Source organism: Corythoichthys intestinalis, chromosome 14, assembly GCF_030265065.1.
Source record: "Corythoichthys intestinalis isolate RoL2023-P3 chromosome 14, ASM3026506v1, whole genome shotgun sequence".
NCBI classification, from domain to species: domain Eukaryota; kingdom Metazoa; phylum Chordata; class Actinopteri; order Syngnathiformes; family Syngnathidae; genus Corythoichthys; species Corythoichthys intestinalis.
Window position 1 is genome coordinate 41,910,645 of NC_080408.1, and position 18,233 is coordinate 41,928,877.

The following is an 18,233-nucleotide window of genomic DNA, read 5'->3' on the forward strand; positions in this document are numbered from 1 at the left end:
ATGACAGTTTGCAGTCTCTGAGTCATGGACTTGATGAGTATTCTTCATCAATTTGGTGCCAACTCTCTTTAATTGCAGTTGCCAGATCATCCTTGCAGGTCGGAGCCTTGCTGTGGACCATTTTTTTCAATTTCCACCACAGGTTTTCAATAGGGTTGAGATCTGGGCTATTTGCAGGCCATGACATTGACTGGATGAGTCTTTCTCCAAGGAATGCTTTAACGGTTTTAGCTCTGTGGCATGATGCATTGTCATCTTGGAAAATGACAAACATATTTTCAAGTGAAGGGATAAGAAAGCTGTCTAAAATTTCAACGTAAACTTGTACATTTATTGAAGATTTAATCACAGCCACCTCCCCAGTGCTTTTGCCTGACACACAGCCCCATATCATCAAGGATTGAGGGAATTTTGATGTTTTTTTTTCAGGCAGTCATCTTTGTAAATCTTACTGGAACAGCACCAAACCATTGTTCCAGAATCATCACCTTGTCAAGAGTCGAGAATCTTCATTGGATAAGGTGTCAAGAGTCAAGCATCTGTATCAGACAAGGTGATGATGCTGGAACTTTGGTCCACATATTCCATACTTTTTCCTGGGGGTTGTATATATTATGACAGCACAGACAAAAAATGACAGCACAGTGCAATGTCCAAGTGTTCATGTGCATTGTTTTTGGAGTTTTTTCGCCCTCTGCTGACGCTTGGGTGCCGCTGATTTTATGGGTTTAAGCACCCATCAGCATTGTGTAATTATTGACATCAACAATAGCGGGGTACTAGTTTATTTTTTGATTGAAAATTTTACTAATTTTATTAAAACGAAAACATTAAGAGGTGTTTTGGTATTAAATTTCTATAACTGTACTGACATTTATCTTTTAAGAATTACAAGTCTTTCTATGCATGGAACGCTTCAACAGAATGTTAATAATGTTAATGCCATCTTGTTGATTTATTGTTATAATCAATAAATACAGTACTTTTGTACCGTATGTTAAATGTATATATCCATCTCGTGTCTTATCTTTACATTCCAACAGTAATTTACAGAAAAATATGGCATATTTTATAGATTGTTTAAATTACGATTAATTACGATTAATTAATTTTTAAGCTGTAATTAACTCTATTAAAAATGTTAATAGTTTGACAGCCCTAATAAATATACTGTATATATACAGTATATTTATACCTAATAAATATACTGTATATATACAGTATATTTATTAAAAATAATGTATTATTTATTTTATAAGGACAGTGCACATTAATGAACATCTATTTAGACACATCTAAAATATGTAAATATTTCAGATTATAGCAAAAATGCTACATCCATAGTTCCTCGGCAGGTAACGAAACAGAAAGACACAAGAAGGCATAAGAGAGAACAAGAGGTTAAAACACAGCACAGTATCATAAACTACTAAGAAGTTAAAAGTTAGTGGTTACAGGACTGGTTTAATTTGAACCACTGGCTGAGGTGAGTTTTGAAGGATTGTAATGAAGGACACTCCCTGATGGCCAGTGGTAGACTGTTCCAGATCTTACTGGCCAACATGGGATGTGAGGTATGTCCATGTGCTGGTATGAGATTCTGAATGTATGATAACCTTAAACCAAACTATCACGGTTTAATGGTATCACGATATTGCTATTATAGCTTAAAAACGTGTTACTTTGAGATATCTGGGTTAAAAAAAAAAAGAAAAAAGCGTTTTTCCATTGAACAGGATTTTATTTTTCAAAACATATTGGCAAATTGGAACATAAGTATACTGTTAAAAAAATGAAATATTTTAAATAAAATTAAAATAAATACAGTCCTTTAGGTGAGCCTAAAGCCCCAGTTCAGCATTATTACCATCAGAACAAAAATACTTGAATGTTTTTCCATAAAAAGCATGCGTGTATGACTCGTATCATGTTTACATTATACACACACACACTTTCTCAACACAGACAGTTGCCAGAAAGAAAAAAACACCACGTTTTACCACCACTGGAAACACTAAACACGCTGGAGATAACACTCGTAGCTGGTGGGAAACGTTCATGACAATGTTTACCAACCTTTTATTTGTATAAATACGAAATCATATCGGAGGTATTGCCTCTTCGGCAACCACCCTCCGCAAACATGTTTTACATGTCGGTTGGCCCTCCTCCTCTAAGCCGTGGCCGTCTGTAACTTTTCTCTAGCCGCAGTATTCCCATACCAGCGATTTAGTTTTCTTCGATGGGGGAAAAAGTTTGGAAGTTTCACCTCCTCTAGCCATGGTGTAGCACAACTGACTCACTAACACTGAGCAACAATCGTTGGGGGGAGGGCTGAGCCTTGCAGCTGCAAGCAAGGGATTTCTCCTTGGATTTTTGGGACATAAAAAATAGCTAATACCTTAGGGACGATATGACGGCAAATTTTTGGCAATCTCAAGGCTACAAGTCCATCTCCAAAGATCTGAATGTTCCTGTGTCTACTGTGCACAGTGTTATCAATAAGGGTAAAGTCCATGGCACTGTGGCTAACCTCCCTAAATGTGGACAGAAAAGAAAACTTAGGACTCAGAAAAAGGAAAACTTACCTGACAGAAAAGGAAACTTACCTGAGAAAGCCAAAAACGTTTTCGAAGAATGTTCTCTGGTCAGATGAGACAAAAGTAGAGCTTTTTGCGAAACGGCATCAACATAGAGTTTGTAGAAAAAAAGAAAAAAAAACGAGGCCTTCAAAGAAAAGAACACGGTCCCCACAGTCAAACATGGTGGAGGTTCCCTAATGTTTTAGGGTTGCTTTACTGCCTCTGGCACTGGACTGCTTGACCGTGTGCATGACATTATGAAGTCTGAAGACTACCAACAAATTTTGCAGCATAATGTAGGGCCCAGTGTGAGAAAGCTGGGTCTTTTTCAGAGGTCATGGGTCTTCCAACTGGACAATGACCCAAAACACACTTGAAAAAGCACTAGAAATTGTTTGAGAGAAAGCACTGGAGACTTCTAAAGTGGCCAGCAATGAGTCCACACCTGAAACCCAAAGAACACCTGTGGAGTGATCTGAAAATGGCAGTTTGGAGAAGGCTCTCTTCAAATCTCAGAGACCTGGAGCAGTTGGCCAAAAAAGAATGGTCTAAAATTCAATCAGAGCATTGTAAGAACTTATTTTCATACTTCTATTCATCATTGTTATTGTCTGTCTTGCTTTTATAATTTTATGCACCTTACAATTTTGCTTCTTTAGACTCACTCTGCATTTATATTAGCTTTCAAAACGGGACCCGAGTTCTAATTTCTCACCATTAATGTAAATGTGAACTGATGAGACAATAATAAATCCTTGAATTAAGCAGAGGGTGCCAATACCTTTGTCCGGCCCATTTTTGGAACTTTGTGTAAAATGAAAATGATTTTATTTTATTTTTCATTCTTTGTTGTGTTTTTTTTTCATTGCAACCCAAATAAATGAAGATACTAAAGCATTTGTATTGCAATCATTTTCTGGAAGAAACTGAGCATTATCTGACAGAATTGCAGGGGTGCCAATACATTTGGCCAGCAATGTATGTGTATAAATTTCACTCACTTATTGAGATGCTCACATAAGGATTTGTAAAAGTTGAGTGCACTGTAACGTATAAGGGAAGTGTAGCTCTATTGTTAAGGTTACAAAGGTAACCATTAAAAAAAATCCGGTCCGAAAATTTTTTGTAGGATGAATCAGTTCTAATAGAAATATTTTGAAATGTATTCAAACTTTATCACATAGCATCACTGGCCAGTGCAGCATCAATGACCTACCTTCGACCGACCTATAAACCTTGACAGTTTTTTGTAACCATGGCAACTCTCTCCTCGCACCGATGTCCTTTGACCCTTGCCTCAGTGACCTTTGGCTAGAGGGCCAGGAAACGGGGTCACGGGGTCAACTCTTGAGAGAAGACTGTAAAAGCACTTCGCTGATTGGCTATCATTTGCCCTTTCCATACCCTCATCTACGTAATTGGCGTATTGAGCAACTGGCCCTTTGCACATTGTTAGCAGCACCTTAACCCGTTTACACTGGATCGAGTGGAGCCCAAAGGCTGCCCCGTGTCATATTTGGGAGCCTCAATTATGCTGCAGGTGTATTATAGTCATTTTCCCCGCTTGTTTTGCATTCATCATCACCTCTCCCCAAATCACAGCCGAGAGTCTAAAAGCGCTAAATCAACTGATGGAGTGTGGTCTCCCTCCGGATGATTGCAGTGGTTTAAACGTCAGGCTAACAGTGTGGAAAGCACTCGCCCGTGAGGACCACTTGGGCCTCACCCCTGGCGTTTCTTCTTTCTCCCTCCTGATGATCAATGCCTGCTAGGCCAGTCATTTGTCAATATCGCTACATTAATTTGAGGGACCGCGTGGCAGAGAAGACAATAGGTGGGGGCAGGGCTCCCATGTGCAGATCAGGTAAAGGGAGCCTGCGGAAGGGGGTGAAGGGATGGACTGTGGAGACAAGGACATGGGAAGGAGAGCGGCAGGATCGAGGTGGAGAAATGAGAGGAAAATTGGGAATGGAGGAGTGAATGAAGAGGCCATCTTTGCACACAGCTTTGCTAATTTTTCCCATAGAAGTTCTACATTTATGCACACTTACTCATTCTTTGAAAACGATAAAGATTGATAATTGTTTTGTCTGTCTACATGTATTGCTGTACCATTTCTTTTTGACATTGCAACCCGACACTATACGATAGTTTTGGCTACGGTGTTTGCATTGCTTTTTAGCATTGTGCTAAGTGAGGTTTTCCTGATTTAAAAAAAAATTAAAATCAAGAAATGATGTGTATTTCTCTTTATGTGTGATTACTCATTGATTGAAAGTAAAAGTCAACTAGAATTCGCATTAAAGGGCTTGACGGCTTTCACTTGGGTTGAGTTTTCTGCCACCATAGAGCACTTGTATCTCAAATCAGTGTAAAATATCGTCTGAATAATGGCCCGTATTTCGAAAAAGTTGGAAATTATGACTTGCATCTCAAGGTCCTGCTGTATATTTTTCATGCTCTTTAATTTTCGTTTTATAAATGTTTCCTTTTTACAAGGGCTGTCAAAATTATCGCGTTAATGGGCGGTAGTTATTATTTTTAATTAATCACGTTAAAATATTTGACGCAAGTAACACAAATGCCCCGCTCAGATTAAAATGACAGCACAGTGTGATGTCCACTTGTTACTTGTGCTTTTTTGTGTTTTGTCGCCCTCTGCTGGCGCTTGGGTGCGATTGATTTTCTGGGTTTCAGCACCATGAGAATTGTGTAATTATTGACATCAACAATGGCGAGCGACTAGTTTATTTTTTAATTGAAAATTTTTACAAATTTGATTAAAACGAAAACATTAAGAGGGGGTTTAATATAAAATTTCTATAACTTGTACTAACATTTATCGTTTAAGAACTACAAGTCTTTCTATCCATGGATCGCTTTAACAGAATGTTAATGTTAATGTCATCTTGTTGATTTATTGTTATAATCAACAAATACAGTACTTATGTACAGTATGTTGAATGTATATATCCGTCCTTTGTCTTATCTTTCCATTCCAACAATAATTTACAGAAAAATATGGCATATTTTATATATGGTTTGAATTGCGATGAATTATGATTAATTGATTTTTAAGCTGTGATTAATTCAATTGAAAATTTTTAATCGTTTGACAGCCCTACTTTTTACTCAAGAGTAAAGTACAGTATATTACATGATTATTCCTCCCAACCTTTATAATTGCATTATTTATATATTATTAACCCCGGATTTCATTTCTGTTTTGAAAATAAAAGTACTTTTAAAATTTACAATGAAATAAATGTATCATTCTTGTGATGGGAGAAATGCACATATTTTTTAAAATTACCGTATTGGCCCGAATATAAGACGGCCCTGATTATAAGACGACCCCCTCTTTTTCAAGACTCATGTTTGAAAAAAGACTTTTTAAACACCAAATTAATTTTTATACAGAAAATAATTCCAGTACATGTAAAACAAATGATTATAACAATATATTTGAGAGAAAAAGCATGTTATTTTGCCTCATTAAATCTTAATATCTGAAAATTTAAATATGTAAACTAAAGTGCAATCACATTCGTAAATGAATGGCTTCTGTTTTTTTTTTATGTAAAAAAACTATCTATTGTGATAAAACAAAAAAATTGCAATAACTGCATTAACCATCAAAGTCTAACTGTAACTGTAGTCTTGAAACAAATCTGTATAAGGAAAAACATTGCAATAAAATACTGCAAACTGGTTAAACTTGAGAGTAGCTGAAATCCTTCATGACAGAACATTGCTTCAATGATATCTGGCGCCATCTAGCGCCGTGAATGGGTATTTAAGTCTAGACCACGAATATAAGACGACCCCCACTTTTTCAGTCTTATTTCAATGCAAAAAACACTGTCTTATATTCAGGCCAATACGGTAACCTTTCATAAAGCAGTCATTGAATATTTAATACTTAACTTAAAAAAAATGGAGGTCCAGGGGTCAACTTTAATGTGTTATTGGGAGCCATAACCACAGTATAGTTTGGTTTACTCATTTTCATGTAATTCATTTTTCTTTTATTAGCATTGTAATAATGTTATATTTCCCCCCATCAAAATATATAAAAATAATGTTAAAAAAAAAAAATATATATATATATGTATATATATATATATATATATATATATATATATATATATATATATATATATATATATAATTGTAACTGAGGCCTGGTGTCCATGTATGTGGACATGGCATTTTTGTCTGACATATGTGGTACACAATAATACTTACCAAATGTTAGTTTTGTGGTCTTAATGACCCTAATGTGATGTTTACATATGTGGACCCCAGGTCTTTATGAGTTTTATTTATTTATTTATTTTAAAAAATTATTATTATTTTTTTAATTACTAAAAACAATCACTTTCCTTGTAAAGAGTTAAATGTAATGTAATGTCACAGTTAATGGGCTGGCCAAGAGAAAATACAGTATGATTGGCTTCCCAATATGCAGTGGCATTGCTAGGGTCTCTTGGGGTTTCAAGCAATGTACCTCTGGGACCCCCACCCCACCTGTGCAAGCCGCACGTTTCTGTGGAGTACATTTTGGCAGCCCTTGGGGTCCCTTTATTGGCCGGGGCCCTAACCTACTGCCTGGCTTGCCTGTCCACTAGCCTTGCCTCTGCGGCCAACATTTCTTGCACGTAATGGCGGCAATAAAAATGATGAGTTGTTCAATAATCATTCCCCCCTTCTATTATCTTGACGTCCTTCCTTAGGGCTCATATGTTATTTTTCCGGGGTCACATGACCTTTCACCTCTCATCTCAACCTACGTAGATTACGCAAGGGAGCGACAAAAAGCATCCCCACCGACATGCAAAGAACTCGCATGGCGTCATTGGACCAGAACCATGTATATAAGGTTGTATGTCTATTTAGAATAATGTGCTAAAGACACAAGACCACCCTATTTTTAATGACCTTTTCAGAGCAGTTATTTTGACTTAGTTAATAAAGCATTTTGTTATGTATTGTTAAAGGGGTTTCATTCACTTAACTGCAGGGTGTATATAATATTAAAATTACAGACTACATGCCCACAGCCGCGAGCAGGGGAAACATAAGAAAACAGATGGATGTGCTATTTTATTTATTTTTGTCCCACATGGAATAATTCTGCGGCAAAAGTTTTGCGTTCGACTGCCTCACTAACTTTTCCACTTTTGTAGATAGATTTTGCTGCAGCACAGGTCTTTATGGCGCGCGCTACATTCTAATTATGCAAGCACATCTCCATAAATTTAAGCATTGTAAGAAACCCATCTATTTCACATATTTTTTGGATTCATTTAACCAAGGGCGTAAGTTTGATCTCAACATCGGTAGGGACGATATAACAGCATAACCTGTAGGTACACAATTTTGGGGATGGGACATTAATAAGACCAAACAGATTTGGTGAACGGGTGTCAGGGCTACATTTCTCTAATTAATAAGACCTAATTAATTGATAGGCTAAATGATCAATGCAAAATAAATTTGTATTAGCTTATACTGTTCTAAGTTTCATGTGTATTGGTTCAGGTAATACACTGTTTGATTCAAACCTTGTAATTTTCAAAAACTACTAAAGAAACATTTAGAAAATTCCAGAATCTTGAGTCTGGAGTTTATTAGCAAATTTGAATTGATATTTGAACATAAAAATATATTAACAAACACGATAAATACAAACTTAATAATCTCTTAACTATCCAGGAATCCCCAAAATAAACTTTCGTCTTAAAACCACTCAGTTAAAATTGTTATTTTCATGGGAGAAAGTCATTTTACAAAATGGGGAATCCCCCCTAGCTTCATATAAAGGATTTTTTTTTTTTTTTGGTATACTCCTGAACATATAGATGGAACTACGTGTTAGCGTACAGTCCTTCACCACAATAGTAATACATTGCTTCACATAGTTATCTCTGCCGTCTTCTACTTCCTTATTTTCATCTCTAAATTTTTTTAAAATTTAATTTTGGAAAAGATCTAAATCGTATTAATTAAACTTTTTACCTCGATTATGATTCATGCATGATTATCACAAAAATTGTCTGCATAGGCTGCAAATTGAAATATTTTTAAATAGTGTGGGAAATAATTACATTTTAATTAGTTAATAAATTCACTAAAAGGTATTTGGTTTCAAAAGTGTAAAGTCTCGACAAAGTCTAGCCTTCTTTCCTTCTAAGCCAGGCCGTTTACAAAAAGAAAAGCAGCAGCATGTGTTTTTGACTGTCAACACTTTCCTGTGAAAGAGACTGGAACTCAAAGCAGCTTCTTGCTTACATTCGTCTGTTTATATAGTTTCCAGCAGAGTTCACTACATTTTTCACAAGTTAATTAATATATTATTATTTTTGTAGGTTAGCAAGTTAACACAGTTTAATGTTATGCTAACTCTGATGCATGTTGGCCTTTCAGTGGCAAAATTTGTAATGTGTTCCTCACCTCTACAACATTGACGTCTTTTTACATTACTTACAGTGGTTGCTGCTGCTGGCCGGAAAAAAAAAAAAAAAATATATATATATCCTTTCTCTTCGAAAGGTCGGAGGAGGCAGCATGTTGTTGACATGTAATTCTGTCAGGGCTATGTAAGTGGGTGGGGCGGGGGGTCAAGTAATTAGCCAATCAAATTTGCATTTGAGCGAAAAAATTGACTAGACCATTTAGCAAGTGAAAAGGGGAAAATGCAAGTCTGAACACAATGAAAATAATGCACTCCATAATGGTAGAGGCAGTTCTATACTTACAACATATGGGAAGACAATCTAAATTACATATTTAACTGAACTCATTTAATAATACAAATAGGATTGCCCTAAAAGTTGGTGGGGACAATCTGATCATCCTGAAAAGTTGGTAGTGTTACGTCTCTACCGTCCCTATGCAAACCTACGCCCTTGCATTTAACCCTACATAGGGTACTCATTTAACTCACTGACTGCCTTTGACGGCACAGGACGTCCAATCCATTTTATAATCGCTGCCAACCCTCCCAGTCAAAATTGATTAGACGCCTAGCGCCATCATTGGCACTAGTTTAGGGTGTTACTGGTGGCCATAACCAGAGTGTATTTATATTTGTATTCATTTGGATTAGATTAATGTAGTTTTAACTCCCAGTTTATTAATTTATCAATTTGTTTATTTAAAAAAAAAGTATTCACTGTTTAATTAATTATAATTAATAAAATTTATCATAAAAAATATACATAATAATAATTGAGACCTGGCATCCATATAGGTGGACATGACATTTTGGGTCATGTTGGCCACACTTGTTTACAAAATATTCATATTGTGGCCTGCATGACCCAAAATGTTATGTCCACATATGTGCATGCCAGGTCTTTAAAAAGCTAATAGATAGTAAGGGGTGGGGGGTGGGGGATATGAGTCAACCCCATTTTCTCTCTACTGAAATGAAAAAAAGAATACTTTGATATAATACAGTTATAAAATTCAACACCAAAAGTTAATACCGTCAGATTCTAATCACCTAATTGCTGTACTTTTGCAAAGACTTCTTGACCTACAGCAGTAAAATGTTCAAACTATGCAAAATTAAAGTGGCATCAAATAATTATAGGAATACTTTGCCAAAATAATAGCATATATAATATAATATGCTATTTATTCTTTTTTTTTTTCCCCTCCTCAAAAACTTCATCTCCCATGTTTGATCTGATTACTACTGTTCCCATTCCAAAGTGTTTAAAAAAATCATGAACACACTGATTTAATTTTATTACCCATAAATTCACTTTCAAGTAAGACCCAGTAAAAAGGAAATCTTATTTCGCAGGTCCACAAAAAAAATTGTGTGGTCATTATTTTTTACCAAAAGTATCAACAGGAAGTCAAACGAAATTGTCCTCATATCAAAGGCAACTGACCCGAAATTTTCCCCAAATCAACAGAAAATGACCTGTAATTGCACCAAAATCGACTGGAAGTGACTCATAACCAACAGGAAATGAGTCACAACTTCCTCAAAATCAACTGGAAGTGACACATTTCTTATTTTTCCGATTCATCAGTGAAAAATAAGTTTGCTTTCATTGGTTACCTCACAAATGAGAGAATTGGTACTGATAAGAGGTTGCTATTGAGAATTTGGACAATTGTAAGTTAAAATATTTGTATGTATTTGAACTGTGAACCCTTGCTGCAGTAGCCTTGTATATAGCATTTTGCTCGTACATGCGAGCACAATGTTCACCTTTTGCTAAAAGACTTATTGCTAAACAATTTGAAAGTCCTCGGGCTTGACTATCGAGTGAGGCTCGCTTGCTTCAGTGAATATTTCAGCCTACAGGAATTCTTGGAAGTAATGGTCTGCTAGGTAACTTCACTGCATTGAACTCAATAGTTTCTCCACACTGCAAAGATTTTTTTTTAGGCCAATGTCGAAGGGAAAAATGGTTTCCGCAGACTTTAAAAACTTGATTAAAAGTGAGGTACATTAAAACACTTGTAAATTGCGCTAGTGTGCCTTTCAGTAGGCTCCAGATTTTCCAGCTCTCCTGCGATCTAACGGGTTATTTGTCATCCGCAGAGTAAAGGATTTTTAAAAGTCAAGCCAGGCCCGACTCCCTCCCTATCCTTGCTCCCCCCCCCTCTAGTTCCCACTACCCCCCTGACACTTGCAATGGGAGATCGATGGCTTATTGATCAACTCTCTCTATCGCCAACCCACCAGACTAATCACCTTAACACCAGCCAGGCTCCCTTTCTCGCTTCCCTGTTGCTCACAAACAGAACTCACGTTTAAACACGCACAACTTTTAAACTAACCCAATGTGAATGGTACACGCCTTTGTCTCTTTAGTGTCATCAATAGTTGGCAAAAAGAGCCGAATCTGGAGAAAATTAGAATATGTCCACCTGGCAAGCGCTCTTCATCTATTTCTCATTTCGCTCTCTCCACTTCTCCTTTCTCTCCGTCTTCATCTTTCTCTGTCTGTGGTTGTTCATGGCTAAAATCAATGAGGTGTATGAAACTGGCATATTTCTCACATTTTAACAGCCATCCATCTATGTCATGTACATGTGGGTTATTGTATCAAGTACACCACAAATCACTGATGAAATTGGGAGAGGAGGATACATGTTGCGGAAGAGTTTTAACATAATGTGGAGGCTTATAGTTGCAAAATCAAAGAAAATATTCTGATAACACGCCGTTGGGATATGAAGCTAACCCTTATAGGGCATCCGCCTATTTTTGGAAATTCATTAAAAAACAAAACATAACTTCATAAAAACCTAGCGTCCACATACAGTGTATCACAAAAGTGAGTACACCCCTTGCATTTCTGCAGATATTTAAGTATATCTTTTCATGGGACAACACTGACAAAATGACACTTTGACCCAATGAAAAGTAGTCTGTGTGCAGCTTATATACTGTATTGGCCCGAATCTAAGACGGTCCTGATTATAAGACGACCCCCTCTTTTTCAAGGCTCAAGTTTGAAAAAAGACTTTTTGAACACCAAATTAATTTTTATACAGAAAATAATTATAGTACATCTAAAACAAATGATTATGACAATATATTTGAGAGAAAAAAGCATGTTATTTTGCCTCATTCAAATCTTAATATCTGAACATTTAAAATGCAATCACATTCGTAAATGAATGGATTCTGGCTTTTGAAATGTAAATAAACCAATCTATTGTGATAAAACAACAAAACTGCAATAACTGCATTAACCATCAAAGTGAAGTGAAGTCTAACTGTAACTGTAGTCTTGAAACAAATCTGAATAAGGAAAAACATTGCAATAAAATAATGCAAACTGGTTAAACTTGAGAGTAGCTGGGACTTGTCATGACAGAACATTGCTTCAATGATATCTGGCGCCATCTAGCGTTGTGAATGGGTATAATATCTAGACCGCGATAAGACGACCCCCACTTTTTCAGTTTTATTTCAATGCATAAAACCGTCTTATATTCGGGGCAATACGATAATAGAGTTAATTTATTTTCCCCTCAAAATAACTCAAAATATAGCCATTAATATCTAAACCCCTGGCAACAAAAGTGAGTACACTCCTTAGAAACTACATCCCTAAATGTCCAAATTCAGTACTGCTTGTCATTTTCCTTCCAAAATGTCATATGACTCGTTACAGGAGTGCTGTCAGCATTGCTGCAGAGATTGAAGAGGTAGTGGTGGGGTAGGGGGGTCATTGCCACAACCATGCTTGACTGTAGGCATGCATGACACACTTATCTTTGTAGTCCTCACCTGGTCGCTGCCACACATGCTTGAGACCATCGGAACCAAACAAATGAATCTTCGTCTCGTCAGACCGTAGGACATGGTTCCAGTAATCCATGTGCTTTGTTGACATGTCTTCAGCAAACTGTTTGCGGGCTTTCCTATGTACTGTCTTCAGAAGAGGCTTCCTCCTGGGGTGACAGCCATGCACACCAATTTGATGTAGAGTACGGCGTTTGGTCTTAGCACTAACAGGCTGACCCCCTACCTCTTCAATCCTTGCAGCAATGCTGACAGCACTCCTGTAACGACTCACATGACATTTTGGAGGGAAATTGACAAGCAGTACTCAATTTGGACATTTAGGGATGTACGTAGTTCCCATGCGGTGTACTCCGTTTTGTTGCCAGGGTTTAGATATCAATGGCTATATTTTGAGTTATTTCGAGGGGAAAATAAATTAACTCTATTGTATAAGCTGCACGCAGACTACTTTTCATTGTGTCAAAGTGTCATTTTGTCAGTGTTGTCCCAAGAAAAGATATACTTAAATATCTGCAGAAAGGCGAGGGGCATACTCACTTTTGTGATACACTGTATCACATCCACAAATGAGTCATTTCGGAGAAACGTTTTACATTTGGTATACGAGTGTGGCCTATAAAATGGCATGTCCATATATGCAGTGGGGCAAATAAGTATTTAGTCAACCACTAATTTTGCAAGTTCTCCCTCTTGAAAATATTAGAGAGGCCTGTAATTGTCAACATGGGTAAACCTCAACCATGAGAGACAGAATGTGGGAAAAAAACCCAGAAAATCACATTGTTTCACTTTTAAAGAATTTATTTGCAAATCATGGTGGAAAATAAGTATTTGGTCAATACCAAAAGTTCATTTCAATACTTTGTTATGTACCCTTTGTTGGCAATAACGGAGGCCAAACGTTTTCTGTAACTCTTCACAAGCTTTTCACACACTGATGCTGGTATTTTGGCCCATTCCACCATGCATATCTCCTCTAGAGCAGTGATGCTTTGGGGCTGTCGTTGGGCAACACGGACTTTCAACTCCCTCCACAGATTTTCTATGGGGTTGAGATCTGGAGACTGGCTAGGCCACTCCAGGACCTTGAAATGCTTCTTACGAAGCCCTGGGTGTGTGTTTGGGATCATTGTCATGCTGAAAGACCCAGCCACGCCTCATCTTCAATGCCCTTCCTGATGGAAGGAGATTTTCACTCAAAGTCTCTCGATACATGGCCCCATTCATTCTTTCCTTTACACAGATCAGTCTTCCTGGTCCCTTTGCAAAAAAACACCCCCAAAGCATGATATTTCCACCCCATGCTTCACAGTGGGTATGGTGTTCTTCGGATGCAATTCAGTATTCTTTCTCCTCCAAACACGAGAACCTGTGTTTCTACCAAAAAGTTCTATTTTGGTTTCATCTGACCATAACACATTCTCCCAGTCCTCTTCTGGATCATCCAAATGCTCTCTAGCGAACCGCAGACGGGCCTGAACGTGTACTGGCTTCAGCAGGGGGACACGTCTGGCATTGCAGGATTTGAGTCCCTGGCGGCGCATTGTGTTACTGATAGTAGCCTTTGTTACTATGGTCCCAGCTCTCTGTAGGTCATTCACTAGGTCCCCCCGTGTGGTTCTGGGATTTTTGCTCACCCTTCTTGCTATCATTTTGACGCCATGTGGTGAGCATGGTGCACATCTACAATTTTGTCTCTGGTGTGCTTCGACAGCTCTTTGGTCTTGGCCATAGTGGAGTTTGGAGTGTTACTGACTGACATTGTGGACAGGTGTCTTTTATAACGATAATGAGTTAAAACAGGTTTCATTAATATAGGTAACGAGTGGAGCCTCGTTAGACCTCGTTAGAAGACGTTAGACCTCTTTGACAGCCAATCTTGTTTGTTTGTAGGTGACCAAATACTTATTGTCTACTCTAATTTAGAAATAAATTCTTTAAAAATCAAACAATGTGATCATCTGTTTTCTTCCACTTTCTGTCTCTCATGGTTGAGATTTACCCATGTTGACAATTACAAGCCTCTCTAATCTTTTCAAGTAGGAGAACTTGCACAATTGGTGGTTGACTGAATGCTTATTTGCCCCACTGTATATCAGCCTCAAATATCGGCTTACAAAATCGGCTTTGGATATCGGCGATCGGCTGATTTTTTTTTTTTTTATATCGGTATCTGCATTGGCATTTGAAAATCCCATATCGGTCGACCTCTAGTCTGAACAGTTTTAATGTATCACATGGGAGTATGATAAATTCCTGTTGTGATTATTCATTGTGTTTCGTTTATCAGGAGAAAGCAGCGCGCAGGAAGGGATTATGGGGGGACAGAAAAGAAAATAGAAGAGGAGAGACAGAGACAGAAGAGGAGATGAACAAACAAGAAGAGGAAATACATTGAATGCCTGCACTACCTATGAATATAGTGGTGCTATCATTAGCTAATTGTATTTCCCGTGAACACCATGTGGGGGGGCCGTGGAAAAAGAGGAAGGGTGGGGGATAATTCAAAAAGAGATGTGATTAGGCGGGGTGGAGCGTACACAAATTAGCAGTGTGAGGTGCAGAACCCAGTAATATGTGAATCATTCTTACATGTGGATATGTTGACATCCTATTCTATGCTGCCTGATCGCTAATCGTGGCACTGACATTCTTCCGATTTGAGTGTGTTTATTGCACCCAGTCATGTGTGAATCCCATCAGGTGCGTGACATTCGTACAGACAAGCGGAAATGCTGCGTGGGGCCACCCCAGAGCCAAGGCCCCTCGCCAGCCATTCGGGGGGGTGAGCCAGTGCCAGTCCTCCCGCAGCTCAAGCAAGGGGGCCGCTGCCATCGCCCCCGGGACCCGGGGTTGTCCCCCAGACCATTTACGCCTCCATTAACCGGCCTTCAGGAAAGGGATGAGGGGACGCACCAACCAGCCCACCAGCCACTGCCGGAACACCCCAAACGACACGGCACACCGCGAAATCCCCATGGTCCAATAGGTCATGTCCACATATCTAGACGCCAGGCCTCAATAAAATTATATATTTTTCATTATTTATGTTTATATTGTTTTATAAATAAATGAAGTTACAAATTAACGAATGTCAATAAGTTTTCTTCGTTCCTTTCTGTTTCAGGCATTTTTTTTTTTTTTTTTTGTCGTTTGTTTAAAGCAGAACTGTTTTGTAAAAATGAATGTAACTGCCTGAAATGAGATGAAATAAATAAAAAATAAATAAAAACAAAATTACTAAAAATCAAATGATACATTATAAAAATAAAAATAAATACTCATAAATAAAAATTATGAATAAATACATGATATATGACAGTATATTCTGGTTAAGACCAGCAATAAGACTGTAAAGTCGATAAAAAAAAAATCCATAGTATATATTTTAGTGCCTTTCATTCACAACGATAGACGATAGATTAAATGGTGAATGCTCATCTTTTAATGCCATTGGCGGCACTAGACGTCCAATCCGTTTTGACTGACAGCGATTGAATGCTGTCAATGGCAGCCTGAAAAGGATAAATTTTTCTCATGACCACGCTCATACCTAAAAGCACTCAAATTTCAAATCATCTTTCCCCATTGAAAAAATCTGTTTGTGCTTCCAATGAAACATATAACAAAACATGTCACAAAGGGTAAAGAATACATTCCTTGGAGTATTGTTATATTGTCTGTCAACATGTGTTGTGCCACCGTTTGCTTTAAAATCACTTCCTCAAAGGGTTAAAACTACAACACTGATGCTCTCTGTCTATGCCGTTTTGCATTCATACAGTACAGTACATTTGTTAATCATAGTTCAGTTGCATTGAAATGTTAAGAACACTTAAAACAGCTGCATTTGACCAGCACAAAGTGATCGTTTCCGAACATTATAGTCATTTTTAAACTTATGTGCAATACGCTCTAACGTAATCATAGTTCAAATAGTTTTGTTTCTTTCTATATCGAAGCGCTTTGGTTATTTTAAAGCAGTGTATTTTGGATTCCCCCCCCCCCCCCCCCCCCAATTCAGTTTAGAATATTTGTTAAGTAAATTTAACATTTGAGTGCAGTACACCAATATTTTACAACATTCAGGTCTTTTTTTTTTTTTTTAACTTCTAAGCAATTAATTTTAATGAAAGCATTATTAAACTCTGTATGTAACAATGACTTACAATCATATTAAATTGGTTGCTATTGACGGAGATAGACGTCCAATCCATTTGAACTCACAGTTCAAATAGATTGTACATCTACTATAGTGACGAACCTTTTTAATATTCACAGCAGAAGGATGAAAAGAGCCACATGATTGGATGTCTATAAACACTATTTTCATGTTTTAAAAAAAATCATCCATACTACTGTTCGTAATTTGGAAAAACTCGTCATATAAGCAACGAGGCAAAACACTGTTTAATTAAAATATTCACATTTCAAACAGCATTCCGCTTGTCTGTTAATTGTTCCGTTCTATTTGCCGATTTTGAAGGTTTAGTTGTTGGATTTGGAGCAGCCGAATGATATCCAATGCGTCCCTTTTGGCTGTCTAATAATCTGTTGCTTTGCCTCTGTAAGGGCAAGATAAGAGTTTCCCTCCCAAGGCTTCTCCGAGTGGTGAAATGAAAAACCCATAATCCCAAGAGGAAGAACAGAGTGACCTTTAACCTTTGGGTATGAAATGTTTTGAGAAAAAAACTAAATTGATTCAACCCAAAAAGTAAAAAAAAATAACGCTTTGACCAAGGTACATAAGATCAAATCATCAAAAAAAAAAAAAAAAAAAAACATTAATTTTCCACGCAAACGTAATATTACTCTGCCAATTGTAGACACAACACACAAATCGAGTGACCATTAGGTCTCAGTACGTCTTTCCATCTGTTACTTAGCAACCACGCCTTAGAGAATAGGATACAGCAGAAGTTTTATTCCTACGCATTTTCAATTGATTAATAAACACGGATTAATGAAAATGCCATCGTTCCGTGCTGAAATGTCAAACAACAGCGAGGATGATTATCGGAGAAGATCACAATACTTTTTACTCTTGATATCAAAGTCTTTGGGGGAACAGAAGAATTCAATGATCAGTAAATCAATAAATCTAAATGTGATAATATTGGAGGATTGAGTCATCTGACCTGTTCTGAGAGTGACTTCCTATTCATGATTTCAATCAGTTGTGCTGACAAATTAAAAAACAGGAAATCTTGTACGTATATTTATTTTGCAAAGAAAGATACATTAAAAAAAAAAAAAAAAAAAAAAAAAAAAAAACAACAACAACAACAACAACGTGTAGATATAGTTGCATAGTACCTCTATGTACAGAATACACACAGACACACACGCACACCCCCACACAA